Source organism: Xiphophorus couchianus, chromosome 19 (assembly GCF_001444195.1).
Source record: "Xiphophorus couchianus chromosome 19, X_couchianus-1.0, whole genome shotgun sequence".
NCBI lineage: Eukaryota > Metazoa > Chordata > Actinopteri > Cyprinodontiformes > Poeciliidae > Xiphophorus > Xiphophorus couchianus.
The window spans coordinates 23,074,488-23,101,218 of NC_040246.1; the positions used below are offsets into that span (position 1 = coordinate 23,074,488).

At 41.3% G+C, this 26,731-nt stretch overlaps 1 long non-coding RNA gene across 1 annotated transcript; it reads right to left on the reverse strand.

Annotated features, from left to right (window-relative positions):
* Positions 1 to 211: 211 nt before the first annotated feature.
* On the reverse strand, positions 212 to 12,594 carry LOC114134471 (uncharacterized). The gene is made up of 3 exons (XR_003593390.1): positions 12,374 to 12,594; positions 482 to 641; positions 212 to 388 (listed from the first exon to the last, which is right to left on the reverse strand). It is a non-coding gene; the product is annotated as an uncharacterized LOC114134471 (long non-coding RNA).
* Between the last annotated feature and the right edge of the window lie 14,137 nt (positions 12,595 to 26,731).

Consider the following 26,731-nt stretch of genomic DNA (forward strand, 5'->3'; position numbering starts at 1 on the left):
AAAAGCCCAAGGTGCACTTTGAGCAAAAATTCATAAATAAAATTTGATCAGATTTCATGTTGACACTTCAGATAACATTAATAACAGTAATAACATTTTCAATATTGGCATATGAGATGGAAAAAGTTACTTTTTAAAACCAAAAACAATGAGAACTTAAACTGGTCATGATTAAAAATCATTTATTGGTTAATTTGCTTTTTGTAAAACATTCAATCTTAAAATCATTTATATTCTTGGTGTTTCATTTTTTACATTTTCCTAAAGAAAACATAAAATATTTTAGTTGTGTTCATGGGACCAACGATAGATCAGCATGAAGGGGAGCGGATGTTTGACCTCTGTCGTCCGTTTGACCCGCAGGCTGAATGTTGTTCTGAACGTTGTTCTGTAAAAATGTTGGGAGGGAAAAGATCAACACAGACATGAAAAGACTGAGAAACGTCAGGAGACAGAGAGGAGATCTGCAGGGTTTATTTACCAAAATATCTGGCTCCCCGCTGTGAACCCAACAAGCCCAGAAGGCCTGTCACTTACAGGAGAGCAAGGATCTTTTTTTATTAGGCTTGAATCCCACTGTGGGTTGTGAAATCCACTCAGAATGAGGTGAGCTGAGTGGAAAAGCAGCGCTCTGTGAATTTCTGCAAAGTAAGACAGAAAGCACTGAGGGGATGTGGAAAATGTTCCATAATAAAAGCTGAGTAAAATATATATAACATGCAAACTAAAACTAAATGACCAGAGGGGTTTTCTTTTTTATTCAATTATTATAAACAAGAAACAAATCAAACAAATTTCCAGGAGCCTTACAGACTTCCAGCAATACTGAATGCTTATGTTTGAACTAGATTTAACTCTTGGTGCTCTTTGGTTGTTGAAATATTTTCTCTATTTCTTTTGCTGCCGGCCGGAACCTTTATGCTCATGTGTTTCTGGTACGGCCGTACATTTGACGCACAAGCAACATCCACAAACGGCAGCAAAGAGTTTCCTCTGGGGTTCATTTCTGCTTCTGAACGATCTGACGATGTTGTGCTCAAGTTGTGCCAAACACATTCAGCCTATCAGTGAAGATATCCTAGCCTAAAATAGCATCTCAATGCTAACATGTAGCAGCTAACGCTAATGTCAGAGCACATTTGTAAAAACAATCAGGAGTTCCTGGTTGAAAGAGTAAATTATATACTAATAAGTAAACATTTATGTCTGATCAGACAGTTTAAGATGCTTGGAGATTATTTCTGTGGAAAGTTTTGTATTCTCTTCCAGAAAAACAGTTTTTTAATTCATCCAAAATCCAAACATGGTAAAAACATGCTTTGTGAAGAGCGCTTGTGTCTTTATTTGAATTCGTCTGAATAAAGGGGTTAGCAACAAGTACTTCAAGTGTAAATCATTCTCATAATTGAATTGCCTTCAGTGTTATTGTGTGAATATTCAAGGCTGGTAGAGCTGCCAACACAAATGGGAAGCAGCACTGTGGATCAGTGGAGAACATCGCTGCATTTCTCTGGTTCACAACCGGCTCAAACCGCAGAAATAATCTAATCATTCTGGGGAAAAGAAAAGGTTTTTCTACTCAAAACAGACAAACAGACAAACAGACAAACAGACATGGACTGAGCTCAGACCAGCAGGGAAGAAAACGGCTCACAAACGAGAAAACAGGTTCACATCAAATCCACCTCAAATCCTGCAAATTTATAAAAAATGTGTTAAAGGGTAAAATTATCCAATATAATTATTTAATGTCATGCAGCCTTATGGTGCTTTATGCATGACATGACATTCCTGTTGAGGTTTGTTTATTTTGACCTTTATTATTTGTAGTTCTTATATTTGTCTCCATATAAAAGATCACATTAAGTTTTAAAGCACAAACTTCCTGGACAGCAGAAAATATAACTCATCTGACAGTGAGCAGAAGTTATGATGCTGAGAAGGAAATAAACACAGATTAACAGATTAAGTTGAATACAGTCAGTAAACTGGAGCAGCAAAAAACAAAGAAAGTTATTATGAACAGAAAACCTCAATACTTTTCTGTTTTTATCAGGAATGAGAGCTGCTTAGAAAAACCTCATTCAGTTCAATGTAATAGAAATAAAGTTTCTGGATGATGGACTTTTATTCTGGTGGGTTCCTTTCCACACTCCCCCAACCCTCCAAATGTCTGTGAGCAGCCCTGGAACAACATGGATAACTTAACGAGTTTAATTAATATGAACGGGTTCAGTTAATTATATGTTATATTATAATATATAATTATATATAATTCATCAGTTCATATTAACTGATGAACCCGTTAATGAACCAGCCCAGAGGGTTTGGGGTTTAACTCTGAAGCACAGAAGATCAGGAGGCCATTAAACACTGACTCATCTGAACTCAACAGATTTACAGGAAGTTTCCTTTTCTCCCTCTGAACTTCCTAAAAATTTGCCGTCATTGTGAATCTGCTTTAGTTTTACATGTAAATGTCCGTCTGAGCAGTAAGACTCAACAGCAGCAGGACTTCCTTCTCTCTGTCAGCTTCTCTTTATTCTTCTTTAAACTCTTATCATCAGTTTTCTGATGCCTCCAAGGTGTCGACTCGGTTCTGCGATTAAAATTCTGCTCACACCGGGCAGACGGCTCTCTGCTGTCTGGCCCCCGGTGGCTCTGTGCAGGATCACACTTCCTGCCAGGCTCCATCTCTGCATGAGGACCAAGTTGTTGAGTTTACAAAGCGGCCTGTGTGTAAACAGACGCAGACTCTTCTTCACTCAGTGTGCTTCATGAAACATCACTCAGACTTTCTGAACTCAACAAAGTTCATGAACTTTAAAAGAAAGAACAGAATAGTTCAACTCACTGTTTGGCAGAGCAGAGATTCTGCAGGTAAATCCAGGGCCAGAACCGTTGGTACCATTATTATTACTTAAGGGCCCAGAATTTAATAGGTTAATCATAATTAATCAATCAAGTAGATTTTAATGTTTTAAAATTTTAATGCAGGTAGGTGTCTTTTTTATGAAAAGGCTCCTAGTGGAACCTTTGTATTCGTGTGTTTGTGGTACATCTGTAAATCTGACGCACAAGCAACATCCGCTAACAGTGATGGACAACAAATCCGCTTCTGTCGGCCCACTGAGGAGTCATCTGATTGGACGCTGGGAAAGACTATCGTTGTGTTCAAGTTGTGCTAAAAGGAGTTAGCCTGTCAGCAAAGCTATGCTAACTTAAATTAGCATCTCAATGCTATGTTAGCTTAAATTAGCTGCTACAAAACATGTAGCAGCTAATGCTAATGTCAGCATCTACCATCACATTTCTACATCAGGACTTCCTGAAACTCTGGAAAGATGAACTTTGATCCAATCCGATGGTGGAAGAAGATTAAAAACTATAAATATCTTTTTTATTGAGCTAATTCAATACGTTAGGAGTAAACTGTGGTTTACAAGGGAAATGTTGCTTATTTTCTCAACATACTGTTTTTAGTCTCACACCTAGTTTTTGTGAATAATTTTGTTAAAACCATACTGTGTAAGTTTCTATAAGGAACTTTAATAATTAGAGGAACTACAGCTCTCTATCGGACAGTCGGTTTGGGATCACAGGTCAGAGATTTAAAACACGTCAGTAAGTCCACCTCTGGTTGGCAAGGAAAATCTCAATGGTGGTTCAGTCAAAGTCTGGTCACTTCCAGGTTTTTCTGTTCTTAACCCAGAAACCAGAGCAGGAAGTCGCCTGAAGCATCTGGATCAAACCTCAGTCTGTTTGCTTGCTTCTTGTTTCTTTCACGGCTGAATTAATTCACAAAAAAACATTTTACAGTTTATAAAATGACTTTCCTGCTTCAGCTTCATGTCAGAGCTGAGTTCTGTTCTTTGTTTTAGAAAGTAGGTCATAAAGATGTGGTTTCTGCATCTCGTCTGCTGCTCTTAGTGATTCCTGTTGCTGCAGATCGACTCGCTGTGAAGAGAAAAACTTCTGCAGGATTTTACTGAGATTCTTAGTAACTGAGACAATAAGAGAAGCAAACATTATCATGCAGGAGTTTTTATGATTTAAAGGCTTTTTATTGCCTTAGTGATGGTTTATTATTCAGATTTATCTTCTGTTCTGTATAAGTTTATTCCTTTTTTGTTTCCTTCTTATATTTATAGATGCCGTTTTATGATTTTCTTCTGTTTGATGTTTGCTTGTTGATTATTTTAGGGAATAATCAGGTTAATTTTTCTTCTTTCTTCAGTTTTTCTGCCACTGAGAGTTTATATGGAGCTTTAAGAAAAAACATCCTATAATTTAATTCAATTAGCAAAACTAACCTTGTTTTTAAAATGAAGATTTAATAATAAATAATAACAATAACAATAACAATAATAATATCGGGTCTGGTGTTGCTCTAACATCTCTAACATCAGTTTGAGGAAATATTGACAGGTTTCAAATGACTTTTGGATCAGATTAAGATTTGGGCTTTGACTAGGCCCATGTCCAGGGTGTAATGCTCTCTGAGGTTCATGCAGACACACTGTTCTCCCTCTCCTGTTCTTTAGAGTTTTCTTTCCAGGATCGTTTCAGGTGAGAGGAGCGACTGAGGCGAAATCGTCTCAGAGATAGGCCAGCCTTCCCTGACCCTTGACCTTTACGTCAGGAGGAAGGGCAGCCGCTCTTCCTCATCAGAGGCGGCTCTCCGCCTCACAGCGAGCTCCCGTCCAGGAAGCGGCTGCAGGTTGTTTGTCCGCCAGGGATTATGTAGGTAAACAGGAGACTTAGCATAATGTGGTCCATGAATATTTTCCTGATGGGAGATGAGGTCATGTAAACACGGCGGTGGCAGCCAGGCTGTGGGAGGAGCTGATAAGGGAATTAGGGGGAATGAGGCGTCTAATCCCTTTAATTTGTCTATCTGTGTCACTCTCCAGCTTCACCTCTTTCCTTTACGTTTCCCTCCTGTTATTTACCTCCTCTGTCATGTTCACTAAGTCTGTTTCACTTTGACCTTTAAAGGAGGAACAGAGTAAAGAAACAACACAAAAACATGATAATTTATTTAAATAATGTCACTAAAGGTTTATTTTGGTGAAATTTGCATATTAATTTGCATTCTATGCAGGAGTTTCCTGTCAGACAGCCACAAAATCCTGTTTTCACCTGATATTGATTAACATTCTGCAGAGAGAAACAGGAAAATTGTGCTGGAACGGCTTGAAAGGAGCCTGAGGTGTTTAACCGGCCACCAGAGTCCTGATCCGGCTCCAATTCTGGAACAAACCCAGAACACAAACAGCCCCATTTAGAGCTCAGAGCAGAGCCAGAGGACCAGCATGCTGGAGCCGCAACGGCCTAGTCAAAGCCGCTTTCTGCTTTCTGTATGTGGAGCTAAACAATTATAAGATAAAAAACAACAAGGAGGAGAGAAGAGCAGCGAGAGCTACATGCAGACCAGCTGGAGAGAAGGCTGCATGTATCACACACACACACACACACACACACACACACACACACACACACCCCACAAACACACACACCTCGCCTCCAGACCGTTAATCTTTAATAAAATCACAATTATTTTATCATCTTAGGGAGAATCTGGATTTGCAAAATCTCCAGTCAGGGGAAAAAGACATCAAGCCAAATATGAACTTTATTTAAAAAATTAACAGTAAAATTTGAAGATCTGTGAAGAACATGTGATGGAATAAATGAGACTTACAGACCAGAATATCCACAGATTATGAGTCTGCAGGATACCTGGGTGCATAATTACTTTTTAATAGTTATCATAAAACGGTCAGGAATTACAAAAATATCTGTGAGACATTTAATAATAAAGTCTGAAAATATTACAGGAGAAAATAGACGTTCTTTTCTTTTACTGTCAAAGAAAAGAGGAACTGCTAATGGTGGAAACACAAAACGTAACTTTAGCTGAGGAGACGGGAGCAGACAGCAGGAGGAAAGGTGGGAACAAGATGGGAGGAAGAGCGGAGAAACTGAGCTGGAAGAGAGAGAAAAGGAAAAGAGGAGCGCATCGGATCGGGCCAACAAAAACTGACCAGGGAATAAATCCACCACTAAAAGCGTCGAAGCAGCAGAAGGTCCAGAACAGGAAGTAAACAGAAGAAAACCACGAGAAAAGCAGGTTATTAAAATGATAACGAGGCCGGGATCCCATTTGATCCAGGAGCATGGAGGTTCAGGTGAGAGACCTGCATGTTACACCAGCAGGAAGGTGAAAGGTCATCTGATCTTTGGATCTTTTTCTGGGAATCCTCATTAATCTGAGTTCTGCTCTGGCCTCCGTCGCTGTGGAGGATTCAAACTGGATCAATAAGCAGAACGAAAACGTCTGGCTCTGCCGCTGACCTCACACTGACCTCACGCTAAAATCACTGGAGGTCGCCGAGGAAACGGAGGATAAAAGCTGAGAGGAAGAACTGCAGGACTCTGAGGCTTTGCTCTGCAGAAGCTTTTAAAGTCTGAATATCACAATAAGTTTGGTAAAAAGCAGGTAAATCTTTTTTTTTTTGACAAAGCGAAGCCTTGATGGCGACATCCCTCCACAACAAGATGTCTGATTGGTTCAGTTCATGTACAAAATATTCTGTGATGTAAAATAATGAGAGCAGTACAGAAAAAATCAGTTTCCTCTTTTTGTCAAGGAAATACAAAATCTTACCTAAAGTGAAACACTGAACTGATTGATTAAAATAAAACAAAGTTTTGTCATAAAACTGCCCATCTTTGTCATTTTGATCTTTCACTCCAGGTCAAAGTTCAGCCACACCTAACGGCTGCTGCAGTAACTCTGAATAAAGTTTACATCTAGATGTAGCTGTTCTACGTTTAGGTCCAGTTGGTCTATCATGACACATTCAGGTTCACTGAATTTTTTCGAACAAAACAAGATCAAGTTGGTGGTTAACATCCGTCCAGCAGCTTCTGGCCTGATGTATTAAACAAAATATAATAAATAACCATAAACAAAACAAACTACAAAACTCCCAATGAGCCGTTAGCAGCAGTTAGCAGCAGTTAGCAGCAGTTAGCAGCTGTTAGCAGCCATTAGCAGCTGTTAGCAGCAGTTAGCAGCAATTAGCAGCCGTTAGCAGCCATTAGCAGCAGTTAGCAGCCGTTAGCAGCCGTTAGCAGCAGTTAGCAGTAGTTAGCAGCCGTTAGCAGCAGTTAGCAGCAGTTAGCAGCTGTTAGCAGCCGTTAGCAGCCATTAGCAGCAGTTAGCAGCCGTTAGCAGCCGTTAGCAGCAGCTAACATTAGCAAAATTAAACATTGCTAAAATGCACAGCATTAATAATGATAACACTTAAAAACATACAAACATCTCAAAATGAAGCGCTACATGATTCCATTTGTCTAAAATATCTGTTAAAATCTAATATTTGTAAAGAAAACACAGAGTGGATCCCAATGCAAACCACAGTTACAAACAGCAACAGAAAAAGGGGGCGGAGCCATCAGTTACTGGTTGCTACGGTAACCACCAACTGAGCAGCGTTGGACGTTTCTAACTCCAGAAACATCCCATCAGATGAAGTTCTGTGTAAAAACCATTTTTACCAGAAATAAACCAGTAAATCATAAAATATGTTTTTACCCTGAAATCATAAAGACTGGATTTACTGTTTGTTTCTGAATGCCGTCAGCCCTGCTGCTGCTAGTCTGCAGGGATCTAATAACTGACTGATTAAAGATGCGAGTTCATCTTGACCAGCTGAAGCCTCCAGATTTCATATCATTTAAATCAGAGCAACAGTTCAGGATTCATCTGCACTTTTTCTCTTTTCTTGATAAAAAAAGTGTGAAATGAGAAAAAGAGCAATGAGATCAGAGTGCTGGAATTTCTGGAAGCGGCTGGAAGCAGGACGGTGTAATCTTTGCTAGCGGCATGTTGCATTAAGCTCTGCTGCTCGGTTCACGCTGAGCCATGAGGGACCGAAGCCCCTCATGGCTGCACGCTGAACCAGAGCCTGATTAGTCTGAGAGCTAACCGCTTAGCGACAGGAAGTCAGTGGGTCTGTAAACTTCAGTGAATAAAACATTTTTGCTCCACAAAAGTGAAATTGTTTGGTTCTTTTGATAAAACTTTATGAGGCTGTTGAGAGGCAGAAATGATTATGGCTGATAAATCATAAAAACTCGACTGCAAGTTCTGCAAAAAGACATCAGAAAGTCAGACAAGGCTCTAGTGATGTTTCCATCCGAACATCCGGCTAATTTTGAGCAAAAAATATCTTGGAAAAGAAAATGTGAATTAGCCGTTTCTCCATCTACCAGTTTAGAGCAAAACGTGATTTTATCAGATTTCTGTAATAAACAGGAAGTTGGAAGCTAGCATGAGGCAGAAAGCTCAGAAAGATGGAGAGAGATTCCCCTCCATGATGGATGACTGGACTTTTATGCCTCTGGTAAGGAGCAGACCTCAGTAGTCGGGAGCGTTCGCTACGTCAGAACTTGTTCGTTAAGGTTTCTCCATCTCTCCTTTAAGTCTTTTTCAGAAAAGAAAAAATCACTTCAAGCAGGGATAAAACATTTTTGTCAAACTGAAATTAATCCTAAGATTTATCTGACATATTTTAGGGAAACTTGTACAATCGTTCATTACCGTAATAATATCCAGTCAGACTCTTCTGTTTGTCATAACATTATAATCATCAAGCCTCGTTGTCTAAGTGTGTGTGATAAGTTTCTATGTATTGAAATAGTTTGGCTTTTTGCAGCTTGTCGATGAAATCTGACTTTTGTTTCACCTGAAAGTTTAGTCTGAGAATCGCAAGACGCAAAGGGAGATAAAGTAGGCAAGACTGAAAGTTAAAGTGACAGTAGAAGAGAGTAAGAGACTGATGGGGAAATATTTTTAGCTTGGACAGACTGCACTCAGTTTCAGTTGTCTCGACTACAGAGAGCCCGTTTCCACCTGATTCCTCCTGAGAGTCTCACGCAGGAACAACAGAGAGGGCGGCGGCGGCGGCGGCGGCGGCGGCGATATGAGAGCAAATAGTGAGTGACGATCATTCACTCACATTCATGTCAGCTACGACTCAGAAAGTCAAACTTTTCTGGTTCTTAATGACAGCAGCTGCTTGTTGTTTCAGTGGATTAGAGGGAAACAAGGATCCTGTTTCTCTACGTCAGAACTCACTCAGTAAATGTGTTTCCATTTCTCACTTAGTAAATTAACTCTAAAGCCATCAGAATCAAACATTAACATGCGCAGAATTGAGAAAGTTATCTCAAATTTTGCTCTGATCAGCATCACTGCGTCTTAAAGCTTTTCAGTTCAGGCCTGACACTAAAAGTTTTCCTTTTGCAGGTTGTCATGTGGTAAACAGTTCCTCCCTGTGTTTGTTTTCTGCAAATCAGAAAAAACAACACGAAGTTCATATTAAATATTAATTCATGACATTTAGAGGAAAGGTTTAACAGCGTGTTTTCAAATGAATTCCTCTGGTCATGTATTCACTGAAAAGTTACTTGAATCCCTTCAGACAGGAGAAACAATTTAACTGGAGTCATTATTGATCATTTTGACATTTCAGTCACGTTTCACATGATTCACACATAAAACACACAAGGTGGAAATTTACCCAACAGCCCTGAGATCAGCAGCAGTCTTCTTCAATAATTCATAAAAGATAAAAATCATCTTCACAGCACCGCTGGTTCTGGACGCCAGTCTGAAACAACACGTCCAGAACTTTAGCACATTTTGCTCTATTTCCTGTTGATGCATATTTCACACATACCAGGGAAGCAGTTCAGATCCCTCTAGTGGTCAGAGTTTGTGTGTACAGGGAACCACCAACTGTTTCAGGTTCATTAGTCACAGATTTTTCTGTAAAACAATTTATTCTCAGAAAACTAATAGCTGATTTTATTTGTAAAGGATATTTAAAAATAAAGATTTTTCAAAGAAAATGAAGCTTGGTAAGCTGAAATACTGAAACATAGTGCTACACTATTGACTCACATTTCCAAAGCAGCCAATCCAGGAGCAGCATTGTTTTCCTCGGTCCTGATTGGCTGAAACAAGGAAGACTGTAGCTGTCGGTTTCTGTGGTAAGACGGTTTCCATTGGTTGAATTTATAATTTATTGAACTATTAAAATAAGCAGTTGTCAGCATTTCTAGGGGAAAGATCTCACGGATTTGCAGATTTAGCTTTTCAGTCTGGAGTCACTGAACACTTATGCATTTATATTAACTGCTAACTATCTAGTTTCTGTCAGTTCTCAAATTTAAGATCTACACTTTTAGTATGTAATTGTAATTGTAGATGAATTCAGGCATGAGGTGGTTAGAAGAAGAAGAAAATAAAAAGTGGAATAGTAAAAGCTGGATTTGTGCAGATGGACAGAAACAGAGCGATGAGTAAAAACACGAGGGAATAATCCTGGAACAGAGCTAAAAAATACAAATGGGAACCAGAAAATCCCTTCAGAGTTCAGAAATCCTGTCAAGCATTGTGACTTCAGTGACTCAGAAACACGAGCTTCGAGTCTTAATGTGTAGCGACTCCAAATAAAGAGTTCAGGAGTTAGAACAGATGAAATCAGATGTGTGCGAACGGACCGGCAGCAGCAGAGCTGTGAATGCTGGAGGAGCCTAACACGGCCTGTGGGGGCGGATGGACGGATGTGGAGGAGGGAGAAGGTGATGACATGTGTTTAACTCATTGTAATGAGACTCCTGGCAGGCTGTGTGTTGCAGGCTGCAGGATGACTCATTCTGAGACAGCGACAAAGAATATCTGCAGCGTTGCTCCACCTGAAACCAGCGGTGGAGACTTTCCCCCCAGCGCTGCGGCTTCCAGCAGCTTCCAGCAGCTTCACTCGCTTGACTTCTAACAGTCTGCAGGATGAAACCACTCTGACAGCCGGAGGGGAGTCTTCTTCTCTCCGTTCAGCGGGCATCGCCTTCATTCAGCTCACATTTATAATCTTCCCAGTTTGTTTCCTGCGTTCAGTTAGCATCTGCATTCTGGAAAAATAAGCTTTGGATGGCAGGGGACATTTTACTTTCACTTTATCAATCTATCTCCTGTCTGAAAACAGGAAAATTAACTGAAAAATAAAATACAGGAACAAAACCAAAACTCACAGAAAGTTTCATTAATGTTATCCTGCAGGAAGTGTCCCTGTATTCTGATTTGAGTGTGAAACATTGAGAGAATATTAATAAAATGCTGAGATTTTCAGATATTTGTGGAGTTCTGCTTCATTATAAATATAAAGGTTCAGTATAGGAGCTGAGGGAGAGGCTGAGCAAACGATGAGGGAATTAATCAATATGAAATCATAAATTATCTCTGAATGCTTCACCTAGAAGACAGAAGCTCCTCTGTGACAGAAATGAGAGGAAGAAAAGGAAGGAAGTTCGCTTTGAATTTTAACAAAAAGTCTTTAATATTAATGCATTAAGATTCTGTTACTTTGTTTTTAGTTTACAGGTATTATTATCATTATTATTGCTGATATCCGATCGGATCGTTTTATCAGAAATGAAGCTCAGATGATGATGTCTGTGGACGTTGTTTGTGCGTCAGATTTACAGGCATGCTAGAAACAAACACACACACAGTACAAAGGTTCCAGCTGTAAAGAAACAGTGATTATTTGCATTATAATTTTTGCAAATTAAAATGAATAAATGAACCAAGATGAACATGTTGAGGCCCTTTCCTAATGAAAACAACTGAACCACAGCAGCGTTCACATCCATAAACAATTCTTGTCTTTTACTTTATGACTGCAAAACGTCCAGCTGCTCTTCCACAGATGTTTTTCTGCTTTCAGATCAGATTAATGATTGTTTGAAATTATTGATTATCTAAAACTCTTGTTAAAAGCAGACAGATGAAACTGTCATGTTTTGTTGTTTTAAAGGCGGCTTGTAGATGAAGAATGATTAATGAGAAAATAATGAAAGCTTTTTAAAAACCTTGCAGGGAACACAAGGAGCCAGAGCCAAACCAAAACAGGAACCCAAAAGGAAACGCCAGCAGGATAAACGGGAGTAACGAAGTTTACCAGGTGGAACCAGAGAGGAGGAATGGATACTGGGAATGCTGGAACAGACTGGTCTGACTGACAGGTAGCAGGTGTGAGGAGAGAGAGAATAACTCAGGGGCGAGTGAGGGCAACATTAAAGAATCAGCAAGAAACTAAACTGGAGAAACGAAGAATAACTGGAAATAAACAAAATAACCGAGAATCACTGAGGAAGAGCTGAACTGAAGTAAAACAGAAACAAACTGATTTAAAAAAGAAACAGAGAACAAAACAAACACACCTGAAAAAACTCCAACAACCCGACAGAATCTGCAGAAACCAAGAGAGACGTTCTCCTTCCACTCTCAGAAACTGACCTTTGAACTCTGGCTGCAGAACGGTTTTATCTACGAGGCAGCAGATCATAAGTGGAGTAGAAAAGCAGACGTGGGATGAAGCTTTAGGTTCTGGTAGCCAACAGGAACCAGGTTCTGTTTGATCCGGAACAGCAGCAGCAACTGGAAGCTTTAACATCTTTTGTTTCGCCGCTCAGAGAGAAGCTGCATGCAGCCCTCAGCTACGAGTCATGTGTCAGCAATCCCACTATAGACCTCCAATTACCAGACTGTGAGAGCACAGAGGGATCTCTATCCACACACACACACCCACACACCCACACACACACACACCCCACACACACACACACACCCCACACACACACACACACACACACACACACACACACACACACACACACACACACACACCCCACACACACACACACACACACACACACCCACACACACACCCACACACACACACACACACACACACACCCCACACACACACACACACACACACACACCAACCAGCTTAATGGAAGGAGCTCAGTTGGCCGGTGGAGAACAACATGGTGCAATTATTAAAGTTTTCTCTGCTGCTCTGTTATGAAGCTTCTCCTCGACTCGCAGCGCCTCGTTAAAAAGCTCCAATCTCATTTCTTCTCTTCTCACATGAACTTTGGGATTGTCCCACACAAATGTCCAGGTCTGGCGTTAAACAGAAATAACATGAAATATTCCTGTCCATATGGATTTATGATCTGATTTTTAGATCTGATTCAAATTAGTTCCAGTTCTCTGCATCCAGCCACCCAGTCTGACCGGGAACCAGCAGCTGAGATGTAAGGTGGAGGATCAGTGATGCTGAGGGCCAGATTCTGCTCCAAAGCAGAGAGAGGTTCTGTTGGTTCTGATCCTGACTGCTCCATGATGCTCCATCAGTCCAAACCAAACTACCAAGCAGAATCTTTGAAAACTCTCCTGATCAAAGACGAGATCAGAAAAGTGGGTCTGAACCGTCTGACCACGAGGATGCCTGTTACCATGGTAACGGGCTAACCTGGAGACGGATCAAATGTTTATTTTTTCTAAATGAGTTAAAAAGAAAATGCAAGAACTTTGGCAAAGTTTGAGAATGTTCCTACAGATCCTCGTGTTCACGAACCGTTCAGGATCCTTTTAAAAATAAAACATAAAACAGATTCAAAGGAGGATTATGATGTCATCACAAGGCACAAAATAGTCCAATTTTGATATATAAAGTATTTTTCTTAAATTATTGGCTAAACTGATATGAAGCCTAGGCGCAAATTCAAACTGGAAGACTCTTTTATCCCCACCGGGACCCATTAATTGAAGCGACCTGCCCACAATCGTCGACCTATCAACGCCGGACCAAGCCACGTCACGTCCAATCATCGACCAAGTCCCAGCTGATAAGGACCTTCATTCATCGTGTCCTTCGCTCTCCAGCCGAGCTCAACCCACCACCACCCCTTCTCCTCCATTCGCCCGGTCCTGAGGCCCGCACCCTTCTTCAACCTCCACCACCAGAACCGGGCCCTGGGGGATGACGTTCCTAACAGCATCGGGATGCTCATCTGAAGCCTGTCGCTAACGCTGCGATAACCGTTATCCCCACCGGGGCCCGAGCGCCAAAGACTTTAAATCCTGTTTGTCAATAAACTCTTCTAATTGTCTTCTTATCTCCGTCTGAGTCTCTCCAGATTGAACTGGATTTGAATAAAGAATCAGACTATTTTACATCAGTTGAAAACTGATTCTCCAGAAACCAAACCCAGAATCAGGCCCAGCGATACTTTGGCTCCTCGGTTTCCATCTTTTAGGTTTAAAGAGATATATCATTGTTTTTCTCAATTATATGGACAGACGGACGGATTAACAAACAGACATGCAGCTAAAACGAAACTCCTGTGAATAATTATAAAGCACAGATCCAGAGCTTTTGAAGATGTTTTTGTGCTTTCTTGCTTTTTTCTGCTCATATTTTGTGGCTGTTGTGGTAATTAGAAGATCAGCAGGCAGAAGTTTCTCTGCAGAGTTCAGACCTCCTGCAGGCAAACGGAGAAATGAATCAGAGGAAAAACTTCAAGTTAATAAAGAAACCTTTATACGATGAACAGGGAGAAAGTTGTTTAGTTGTAAAGCAAAAACTTGCAAACTGTTCCTGGAAACTAATTATAGATCCGTCACACCCAGCTGAGTGTGAAGAGAAGTTTATGGAGTAAAATAAACTTTCAAACAAAACTGGAGAGATTTAATCTGACCTGACGGAGAAAATCAGCAGAGATCTGGTGCAAAGGGACTTAAACTATGACATGGAAAGGTCTTGAAAAAATCCAGTACAAAAATCAATGTGTTTATAGAAGTAAAGTTTTGTAAAATTATTTTTGTCCTTAAACGATTTTACTGAATTTTAATCAAACACATTTTATAAACCTCTTCATCCAACAATTATTCTTTCTAAAACATCAAACTGTTTGTGTTGTGACTTCTGAGGGTGTGTGTGTGTGGGGGGGTGGGGGGGGTGGGGGGGTGGGAGGGGGGGGGTGGGGAGGGGTGAGGGGGGGGGGTGAGGGGGGTGCTCTTGTTTTCCTGCTGAGTTCCTCCACAAAAACTAAACTTTATATCTCTTCCTGCTTTGCTCTCCAAATCAACACAAAAGTCTCAAACATGAGTTTTTAATTGTCCTGCAGTCAATAAAAATGTTTCACTGATTTTACATAAATACATAAAACATTATGGATGTACATGGATTTATCTTTTTTATTATAATTAAACGATATTCTGATAATTCGCCACCTTTAAACTGAAGAGAGACACAGCTAACAGTTCACTTCCTCTGCTGGTAACATCTGTCATTCATTCATTCATTCATTCATTCATTCATTCATTCTGAAGCTGGATGGATTTTAAACCAAACAGGAAGAAGAGAAGAAGCCGAATCTTCAACCCGCCTCAGAAAACTCAGCTCTTACTGCAGAAAGGCAATTTTGTTGCTCAGAAATTAGAGTATTTTTTCCTGCCTCTCTGTGAAATCAAGGGTTTATTGTTATGAGAAATTGTTAAAAACCGCCCACATAATTCCTTTAAATTAATTGTGTGTCTATATTTGAAAAGAAAAACAAAACATCTCATCAAAGTCAACAGCAGATAAAAGTCCAGGATGTTTTCTGACTTATCAAAATGTCACTTCTTCATTCTGGTTTTGACCAATTATTACAACATGATCAATTCTTTGATCAGGTTTTGAACATAAATAATCAGTGTATTTGTAACAGGCAGTAAATAAATATTAAAATGTCAGCAGAAGAACGAACAGCTGCTGCTGTTTTTCCTTCTGATAATTAAAAACTTTGTTTTTTCCTCAACAGAAAAACGACTGAGTTCAATTGTCCTTCGGTTTATAGGATGGAAACAAATGCAGCCGACACACATACTCAACAAAACCTGCTGCAAAATTAGGATATTCATTTGCATTTTGCCCTTTACTTTGACTAGGCCATTCTAACACAAGAATGTGTTCAGGGCTGTTTTCCTCCTGGAAGGTGAATCTCTGTCACTTCTAACAGCTTTTCTCCTAGAATAGATTTTATTTAGCTCCATTCATCTTTAACTAATGAACCTTTTCTCTAAGTTCTGCGTTCAGGTCCATCCGCTGCACTGACCAGAACAAACCCAGCTTCAACCATAAACCGGGTCGGTTCTGTTCCTGGACCTTCATGTTTCTTCTCTAATGTTTTCTAACAAACTTTTGAAACAAAAGTTTCTACATGCAGGAAGACTCTGATGTCTCCATAACATGAACATATTTAATGCATAAACCCAAAACGAAGCTGCAGAACTCTTTCCCTTTGGATAAAATTGAAGCATTACATGTCATTTTCCTAAGCAAAGTTTTCTCACTGCGTTCAGTAATAACTACGAATTTATTTGCAATGCATGGAAAACCAGCTTGAACAAGTCGTCGCTCTGCAGCTGCTCCAGTTTTCTGAAATGCTTCACATGTTGCAAGCATCGTCAGATCAGCAGTGCACCATTTCCACCATGTCAGGGACTTGGTACCTGGGAGTGCTGCCATGGCAACGGCAATAATGAGAACAGGGTTGAGTGATTACTATGGGAGAACTAATTAAAGCAGCAGGAAAGACGCAGGCAGTCAGACAGGCAAACACACGGTGTGACACCAAACGCAGCGTAGATCTGCACCTTTTAGAGAGGATCTTCAACCTGCAGCTGCTGTGACACAAACTTAATAGAATCTGAGAAACACACTCACATGGAAACTTAAACTAGAAACTTCCAAAATATCCAATTACAGCAAAACGTCTCCTCTGATTAAAGTGTTTCTTTCTGACGCATCTTTAGTTTTACTGAAGCTCCTGATGTGTAAAACAGCTAACAGAGGTTACACGTTTCCCTAAATTAAAGGTGTTTTAGTTTTACAGGCTTGAAAGTAGAATTTGCATAAAAATATTCAATATCAAAAAGCTATAAATCTTCTGTCTTTAGTGTAATTTACTCTGAACACTCAAAGTTTCTCTGAAGGTCAGGTGATCCATTCTGCTGCTGAAGTTATCAGGAGGAAGACAAACAGGCGTATTGTTGCTGCTGTTAGCATTCAGGGCCCGGCGGCGCCTTCAGTCAGAGTGGGCAGGTTGGCAGCGCCTCATCTGTTTCCTAATATCTCCTCTGTTCCAGCTGTTGGAGACGGACGCTGTGATAAAACACGCTTTATTCTGAAATGTTTATGTTCCCACTAAATTACAGTCTTATGTTCAGAAAAGAATCCAGATTATTGCTATTTGCAGCTACATCAAGGCTCAGATGGAATATTAATGTTCTCCTGCTCAAACAAACTTCCCCAGTAAATATTATAAACACAAATTAATATCATGTCATCTACTGCATATTGTTGCTTTATTGTGTGCAAAGCATTTTGCATATTGTCCATTTTAGGCGTGAGAATATTGGACATTATCACAGAGTCTGAGTGCAGCACAGTTAAAACACAAACCGTACTGCGGCTCGTCATGCTAACGTCTGGCCTTAGCCTAGCTTCCATTTCTTTCCCAGAGCTCCCAGTTTGACCACTCGCTTTATCCCTCTGCAGCCGCTGCAAGTCTCTCCTGTTTTTAAAAACCACAACATTTTCCTCCATTCACACAGATTTTCACTCTTCAACATTGTGCTGAAACTCTGCTGCCCCCATCTGGTCTGGCTGCCTTTCTGCAGCTCATCCTGCAGAACGTCTCAGAACCAGATCCAGATTGTTTTGGATCTTTCTGAGAACTGTGAATGCTAAAAAGCTACAAAGCATGCAGCACATCCTCCTTAAAGACGAGCACACACCAAACACATCAGGCGACACATCGCAGTGACAGAAACGAGAAGGTCCTGGAAGGCTCGCTGTCATCACTCCTGGATCTCATCGCATGGAGTCGTTGTGTTGGAGAGGTTGGCGCCGTGTCAGCCGTCGGTGAGCCGCCGCATGCAGAGAACATGAAGTCAGGATGAGGAGCAGAAACTGGGCCAGAATGAGGTCGGCTGTCAGGAGGCTCAGATCAGATGCTGCAAGTTTCATCATGATGAAAAAAGATAAACACAATATCATCTGTGATGAAGGTTTGGCTTTTTTAGCTTCAGTTACACATAAAGTTTCAGTGTAGTAACATGTGACTCTGTTATCCAATGTAACGATTCCTGACACCTGAACATTTATCACTTTATGTGTAATGAAGACTGAGGCTGGTTTGGTTATGGATAAACAATCACTGAAGGGCGTCGGGTTGGCACAGCTGATATAGATGTTTAGGTGAGTTAGTGAAATAAGAGAGGATCCAGAATTGAGCTTTACTTGACTTTAATTGGCTCTTGAGGTTCCAAAATACATATAAAGGCACGTGTGTGTGTGTGTGTGTGTGTGTGTGTGTGTGTGTGTGTGTGTGTGTGTGTGTGTGTGTGTGTGTGTGTGTGTGGTCTATAAAGATAAACAAATACAAATTATTAGAACTTGCCTATAAATACTGTCACAAATAAACCAAATGCCCACAAAGTGAATAAACGTGTTTTAAAATGACTATAGACCAGCAAGTGGTTAATATTTGAGAATATAAATAATAATCAACCTGCTAATAACGGCGTCACACGATAAAACATACAAGAGAAATGAGGCATTTCAATTGGAAATGGTAACATGAATAATAGCTGCATCTAATTTTTAATAGCTTAATGCTAAACGGCTAACTTTTAGCTCTTAGACATTTATGAAACTGAACTAAACCACCAGCAGTATTAGTTACATTCAATGGACGCACAGAGTAGAAAGAGGTAATAAACAAAGTCCGCGTTGGGAGCCGCTCTAGTCAATACTCAGATCTATAAGCAAGAGGAAGCAAATATGAACGAGAAGCCACCCAGTGGCTGAAATAAAGTACTGCATCTAAAAGAGGGCTGAAAACAAATGATTAACAGTCTTTTGTACATTATGTATTTATTTATTTTCTGCAGGCCGGTCAGGTCAACATCCAGTGGATCCAACACTGATGGCGTTAATCCTCACCGAGGAACAAGCTCTGATCCATTCAGAGCTAATCCAGAACCGGGCCACACAGATGCAGATCAATGGGTTGCAGAGCTCATGTTTTAGGTAATAATGCCTCATGGGGCGACAGCCTGTCTGTATTCAACAACAAATGAAAAACACCAAAACTTTAAAATTCCTTCTCTGTGTTTTTCTGATTGCAGGTTCTGTTCTGACTGAAGTTACTGATCCAAAAGCTTTGGTTTACTGCAGCTTTCATATCCACCAAATGCAGCTTTGACCAAATTTGGTCATTGGTGAGAAACGATGTAGAGCTTAGATCTGAAGCCGGGTCGGTTCTGGTCGGGTTTCTGGGCTCATTTAAAAACCTTCAAAGCGTCCAGAGCAGAAAACACTGGAGGAGAATTAATCTGTTCTCTGCAGTGTGAAGACAGGAGGAGGTGGTTCACCTCGTTGAGGAAGTAAAGAGAATAAGGAAGTTCATCAGACAGCAGTGTGCAGCACAGCTGTGGCCACGCCCTTCTCCGCTCCCATCAGCCACTCATCAGCCACAGGCTTTGACTCGCCTGCAGCCACAACAAGCGACAAAATGGAGCCTGAAGATGTTGAGGAAAATCTAAAGTTTCACTATAAGTCAGCAGAGAGCAAAGTCAGAGATCTGGAAGGATCAGATATGATGGGTTTGCTTTGGGCTCAGTCAGAGTTGATTAGTTGGGTTGACTCAACGTCAACGGATCGGGTCGGGTCGGGTTGGAACATCTTGGAGAACCCAGAGACAACACCATGCAAACTCCATGCAGAGAGGATTCAGACCCAGGACCACCAACCATGTGTGGATAACTTCATGGTTAATATATTTGTATAAATTTCTGACATTCCACAGCTGAGCCTGGATCAGGAGTTTCTCCTCAGATTGTCTGAGAGCCGAATCCTCAGCTGGCGGCGAAATCACAATGAGATCCAATCATGAAACAACCCTGATTGACTTAGTGTGCTGCTGCATCTGCTGTATGAGTCTACTGTCACCTCACACACACACACACACACACACACACACACACACACGCACACACACACACACACACACACACACACCTGATGCAGCCATTTGTCATTATAATGAACCCAAGAGTCAGAGGGTTTATCTGTCTGTTGTGGTGTTAACACTAAACACACACTGATAGCCAAAACACAGGCACATATCACACACACCACCGCTCACTTAGGCATTTGTCTGGCGGCGCGTTGGATAACTGTCTGCCTGCCGTTATGGATGATGTCATTAAGTGCAGGAAAAGATGGTGGAGTTATAATGAGAGCAGGAAAAATGAAAGGAATATAAAAGATAAAGCAACAAAGTCAAAGCAAAGTAAGCAAAGCAACAAAGTCATCAGATTGTTGAGCTCCAGCTCAGCAGAGACGAAGCGTCATTTTAAACCTCTGAAGTGTTTACTGCCTGTTGATGATTCCATCCAGATGTTTCTGTCTGGACCACGTCTCCTGCTGTGAGTTCTGGCCTGGCAGGCGACTCCTGACCGTCCAGCATGGCTGCAGGACTCGACCTGTTCCTGCTTCCTGTTTTTATTTTGCCCAAGAGCTGACTCAGCAAAATGCAAAGAATCTGATTGATTCAAACCACTGACTTCATAAACTTATTACTTTCTGCCGCCTGCCCCATCTGAACTCTATTCTTTTCTGTTCTGCTTTGGGGACTTTGGGTCCGGGCTGACTTTGATTTATGATCAGCCAAACAGTTTCCAGTACCAGTCATGCAAATGAACAGAGGAGAGGATGGAAACCAATCAGCTTTTCATAACAGACCTGAGGAGAAACAGAAGCAGAAGCATATCTACAAACTACCTTTTCATCTGTGTGTTGGAAACCATTTACATTTTTAGAAAACAAATAAGTGGGTTTAATTTTTACTAAAAGATGAAGCAGATGTAATCTCAAACATAACAAGATAAATAAATGGCATCAATCTGCAGAGATAATCATTTCCTCAGCCAGTCGGTTCATTCCTCTCTGGACTTTTACTGGAAGCATCAAAGCCGGTGGAAGAGGTCAAGTCAGGGTCACTTCAGGGTCAGGAAGCGATGTGACCTGAAGGAGCCATGGTCTCTGCGCCTGCTGGAGGAATCGGACTCGTGTTCATGGATCAACCTGACGTAGAACTACAACCACATTGTTCAGATTCTTTAACCGACACAATAAAATCACTTCCTGTGGGTTTGAGACGCTGGCTAACGTCGGAGGGTTGAAGCTGAGTATATTTTCAGGAGCCGCTTTAGTGGCTCCAGGTACATGACTGACTTCTATGGAGCTTCATCAAAATGCATCTTTGTCTTTGGGACCAAAAGGTATTTATCTGAAAGGTTCGACCTCTTTGTTAGATCACTTTTCGTTTTTCCTCTTTTGAATAATTAAAGCTACCACAGTTAAAGTTACTTGGTTATTTCAGATCAGTTCACTTTTGTTAAATTTATAATTTAAGGTCAATCATTTCCAAACGAGCCAGAATCAAAGTGTAAAGACATAAAGATCGAGCCTGTCAGCTGACCTGCTAATCACTTATCGTTCTCTCCTTCACTTTGGGGTTAGTGTAATTACTGACAGTAATTAGCCAATCCATTTCTCAGGAATGATGCATTGCATTAGCATCAGAAGAGGAGAGCGGCGCCTCGTTACTCATCAGGCTTTTCTCTTTTCATTTCCAGTGACGTTTAAATCAGTCGGATAAAGATTTGACCATTTTTATCTTTTCTTGCCTCTTTCTGGTTCAAGTCTTGATAAATTATGTTGGTTTTTGTTTCATTTCAGTAAGTGAAGCTCATCACTTCTCAGATTTTGTCAGGAATGTATCTCTCTTGTGGCATGGAGCTAAACCAGAGGCATTCTGGTGAATTTGAATTTTAACGAACAAAATATGGATTTACAAAACTGTCACAGTAAAAAGGATTTAGTTAATCCAAAGGTTTGTTGTATTGTGAAGGCAACGTAGCAGAAAATGGCTGAAAGTAAGCAGCCTATATGTCACCTCAGATTTCAGTTGGTTGAAGATCTGAAAAAGTATTAAAACGTCTTTGATTTAATTATCTTGACTTTTGGCCCTAAAAACTTTAAATATGTTCAGATTTCCCAGTAAACATCCATCTAGAGTGGAGTTATGGGGAAAGTATGTGTCATGATCTGTGTCTTTCTGTGTTTATTTAGAGTTTTCTGTCCCCTTAAGTCTCTTCGTTGTCCTGTCCTCCCCTTGATTGTTCCCAGGTGTGTCTCGTTTCTATGATTACCCCCAGTGTATTTAGTGTCACCTGTGTGTCTGTTCTTTGTCGGGTCCTTGTCGTTACTTGCCGCCCTTGGCGTTTGTCGTGCCGTTCCTGTGTGCCCTGTCTACCTTTCGTCCCTCGTTAACCGTTTGCTACCGGCATCGAGCCCTGGCTTTAGCTCGGCCGTGCTGCCCGGCTTTGGGACTGTTTTTGGACTGTGTGTTGCCTTATTAAATTCCTTATTCATCATACCTGGGTCTACAGCGTCTGCCTCACCACCATCCACACCACTTTCATGACAGTATGGAAGTTTGAAGGGTTATGCAATACATGTTGGGGATAATTAAAAAGGGTAATTTTATTATATGGACATATAATACTATGAGTATATAATATCATATTTTACCATTTTATGACAGCATACTGCAAATACACTGAAAACACAGGAAGCAAAAATTCACAATGATCGAAAACCTGAGTTAGAATCTACTGTTATATATCACCACAGGTTTATTATTTTACACTAACCTCACTTTTTATGAATACAAATGTTTTCATTCCAAACAGTTTCTGATTAAAGCATCGTCCACAACAGATGGACGGACGGACGGCTGGATGGACGGATGGACGGCTGGACGGACGGACGGACGAATGGACGGACGGACGGATGGACGGACAGACGGCTGGACGGACGGACGGACGGATGGACGGACGGACGGATGGATGGATGTGTTCTTTGTTTTTCTGCAAACCAAGGACAAAACATCTTGTCTCTGTCTTTAGGCAGAACGTATTTTTGATGTGCTGTTTTATATCTATTCAAATTCAAAAACTGTTTTTATTTATTAGCTGTCAAATCCTTTTGTGTGGTTCTTGGTGCAGCGCCCCCACAGGCCAGGAGGGGAACAGGTTTGACTCGGCGCATAGAGAAAGAGAAATGGGACGACAGAATCGGGTCAGGAGGGAAACAGCCTGAATCCGGTCCTGTTGGTTCTGGGATGTGAAAATATGAACAGTAGAGGAATCAATAATTGCTTCTCCAGTGATTTTGATAAAAACCGTTATTGTTTGCAGTGTGATGTTTTTGTGTTACTGAATAGTTTTGGTATCTTCTGACTGTAACGTGTTTTAGCTCATCTCTACCAGGACGACACCATGAGCCCCAGATAACAACCAACTAACTGAACTATGTTAAATCACATAACTGACATTTTTCAGCCCTCAGAAGCAAATCTCTGCCGGCATTGACTGACCCCAAACTGTACGATAATGAGTCAGAGGGAAACACTGAGGAAGGCAGAGTACACAAAGATAAACCAGGACAGAAACCAACAGCAGATTACCATGTCACCAAAAGAAGAAAAAAATCAAGGGAGCAATTTAGAGGTTAAGGTGTAAAAAATGATAAAAAACCAGAGAGAGATAAGAGAAATATTAAGCTGAGCGAAGTGGAGGCTTATCAGGAAGAGGAAACAGCCGAGTGACGTTAGAAAGCAGGACGGATCCACAGAGAAGAGGGAAGGATGGAGGATGAAAGGAATCAAATGGGATAAAGGAGGGGAAGGAAAAGAGAGAATATATGTAAAAGTAAAAATATATATATAACATCTAATTTGACAAAAGAAGGATGACAGAATGATGAAGAGGGAGAGAGGATGGAAAGATAGAAACACCTGGAGGAAGATAGCGTGGATTAGACAGCGAAAAGAAAGAGGAGGGAGACAAAGATGTGATGGATCTGCTCTGCAGCTACACCTCCACTCGTTTCCACACAGACGGTTCCTTCACTTCTCACAGAGAGGTGGAGGGAATTCAGTGGAGCCATTTCTACCCAGAGGGCTTCATTTTATCTTCCACAGAACATCAATTCACACACAAAAGGCCACAGGGAAGACATGTCTGGTGTGTGGGTGTGTGTGTGTGTGTGTTCCAGGTTTATATATCCTTATGGGAACCTATTTCTGTCTACAATGTGGGGTTATGGGGACCAATTCTCCTTGTGGGGACATTTTCTTGGTCCCCATGAGGGAAATTGTTGTTTTGAGGTTAGTGGTTAGATATGTGATGGTAAGGGTTAGGCTTATGGTAAGGGTTAGGCTTATGGTAAGGGTTAGGCTTATGGTAAGGGTTAGGCTTATGGTAAGGGTTAGGCTTATGGTAAGGGTTAGGCTTATGGTAAGGGTTAGGCTTATGGTAAGGGTTAGGATTATGGTAAGGGTTAGGCTTATGGTAAGGGTTAGGATTATGGTAAGGGTTAGGCTTATGGTAAGGGTTAGGATTATGGTAAGGGTTAGGCTTATGGTAAGGGTTAGGCTTATGGTAAGGGTTAGGATTATGGTAAGGGTTAGGCTTATGGTAAGGGTTAGGCTTATGGTAAGGGTTAGGCTTATGGTAAGGGTTAGGCTTATGGTAAGGGTTAGGCTTATGGTAAGGGTTAGGATTATGGTAAGGGTTAGGCTTATGGTAAGGGTTAGGATTATGGTAAGGGTTAGGATTATGGTAAGGGTTAGGCTTATGGTAAGGGTTAGGCTTATGGTAAGGGTTAGGATTATGGTAAGGGTTAGGCTTATGGTAAGGGTTAGGATTATGGTAAGGGTTAGGCTTATGGTAAGGGTTAGGATTATGGTAAGGGTTAGGCTTATGGTAAGGGTTAGGATTATGGTAAGGGTTAGGCTTATGGTAAGGGTTAGGCTTATGGTAAGGGTTAGGCTTATGGTAAGGGTTAGGATTATGGTAAGGGTTAGGCTGTAGAAATTAATGGAAGTCAATGTGAAGTCCCCACAAATGATGAAAACACAACTCTCTCTCTCTCTCTCTCTCTCTCTCTCTCTCTCTCTCTGTGTGTGTGTCTGTGTGTGTGTGTGTGTGTGTGTGTGTGTGTGTGTGTGTGTGTGGGTGTGCGTGTGTGTGTGTGTGTGTGTGGCCGCGCGGCATCATCTGGGGATAAAGATGACAAGAAATCCACAAATAAAACTGAGCACACAGAATTATCTGGTTTCATCACACCTCATGCGTTCAGCTGAGGATTTCCACCGGAGCTTTTGTTTTGAAGGAATCCCTCTGATGAAAGGTGCTAAATTTAAATAAATGAGTGGAGCTGCTGCAGCTTTGGAAACCGGCCTGGAGAGACGGAGGATCCATCTTCATGAAGCCCCCGGACTCCCATCATGTCACAGACGCTCTGAAGCTCTGCAGCGTTTATCTGTGCACGATTCAGACTCTAATCCTCGGCCTGCGGCTCCGTCAGGCCGACTCAATACCGGCAGCAATGTGTCACACTGGTACCGAGACAAACCCGACCGTTTGGATCCACACAAACCCAACGTAACAACTTCAACATTTATTTCAATTACCACCTCGGTTTCTAAACTCATTCCTTCCCTCTGGACAGGAAGTCAGGCTGACCTACTGACCCTGGATGTTCCCTCAACTGCTAAAACAGAACGGAGAACACAGAGCAGCTCATCATCTTCAGACCTAGGAAAAATGACACTAAATGAAGAGAAAGTCCTGAACCACAGCAGCCTGATGGCCCATCTTCAGCTCAGAGAAACCAGAGGAAGAGGAAACAATCCGTCAGTCAGAAGATTTTTACAGTTTGCTGGTTGGTGGATTCCTTTACACAGAAATTTGACCTGCAGATATTTTCCTCTCCAATCAAAACTTTCAGACCTTTTATCAGAACATTGGACTGAGCAAAATGAATCCTTTGGACCACAGAACCTTTGGACCCTAACATGAAGTATTTATGACTCTGAAAGTACAGAAATAATAATAATAATAATAATAATAATAATAATAATAATAATAATAATAATAAAAGTGTCAGGATCTGTGTTTTGTGCAAGTCTGTTTTCTGAACACCTGCAGCACGTTTGGTCATCAGCCAGAGGATTTAAGAAGCTGCCAGAATCTGCGCCAGGTGATTCCTCACCAATGATCGTCTCTAGCTCTGTAGAGGTTCTCCTGAGAAAACGCTAGTTGTGACGTCTTTAAGAAAGCTCAGCTTGTCGTTTCTGCTTGGCTTCCTGATCTCTGTTTCTCCTCCCAGGTACTCTGCTGAACTCGCCTGCTTCCAGGACAAGAACCAAACCAAAAGCTCCCCTGCAGCTCCAAGCCTCACCTGCCTGCCCACTCTCCGCTCATTCCCCTCTACAGGCCAGAGACTCGCCTCAGACGCCTCTGGAAGCCCGGATCCTGCTTGCCTCCTCCTCCCTCTGAGAAACCTTCAAGAGAACGTAAGCCTGTCTCACTTCCTAGTCAAATATAGCCGTTGTCAACATCTCCCACAATCTCTAATCCATCTCTCCATCTTCAGACGAACCTCAGACCAGACCTAAGAAGGAAACTCCTGCTGTACCTCTATATTACAGATTGTAAATACATTTTTGAATTACCTTGCATCCTGCTTCCGATTCTGCATGTGGGTCAGAAACCTTCGTTCAAACATGACAAATAGACAAAGTGAGGCGGCACAGCGGAGCGAGCTGGGTAAAGCAACATGAGCAGAGGGAACGGTGAGGAGGCGATCTCTGCAGAGCAGAGACTTTACCCAGACAG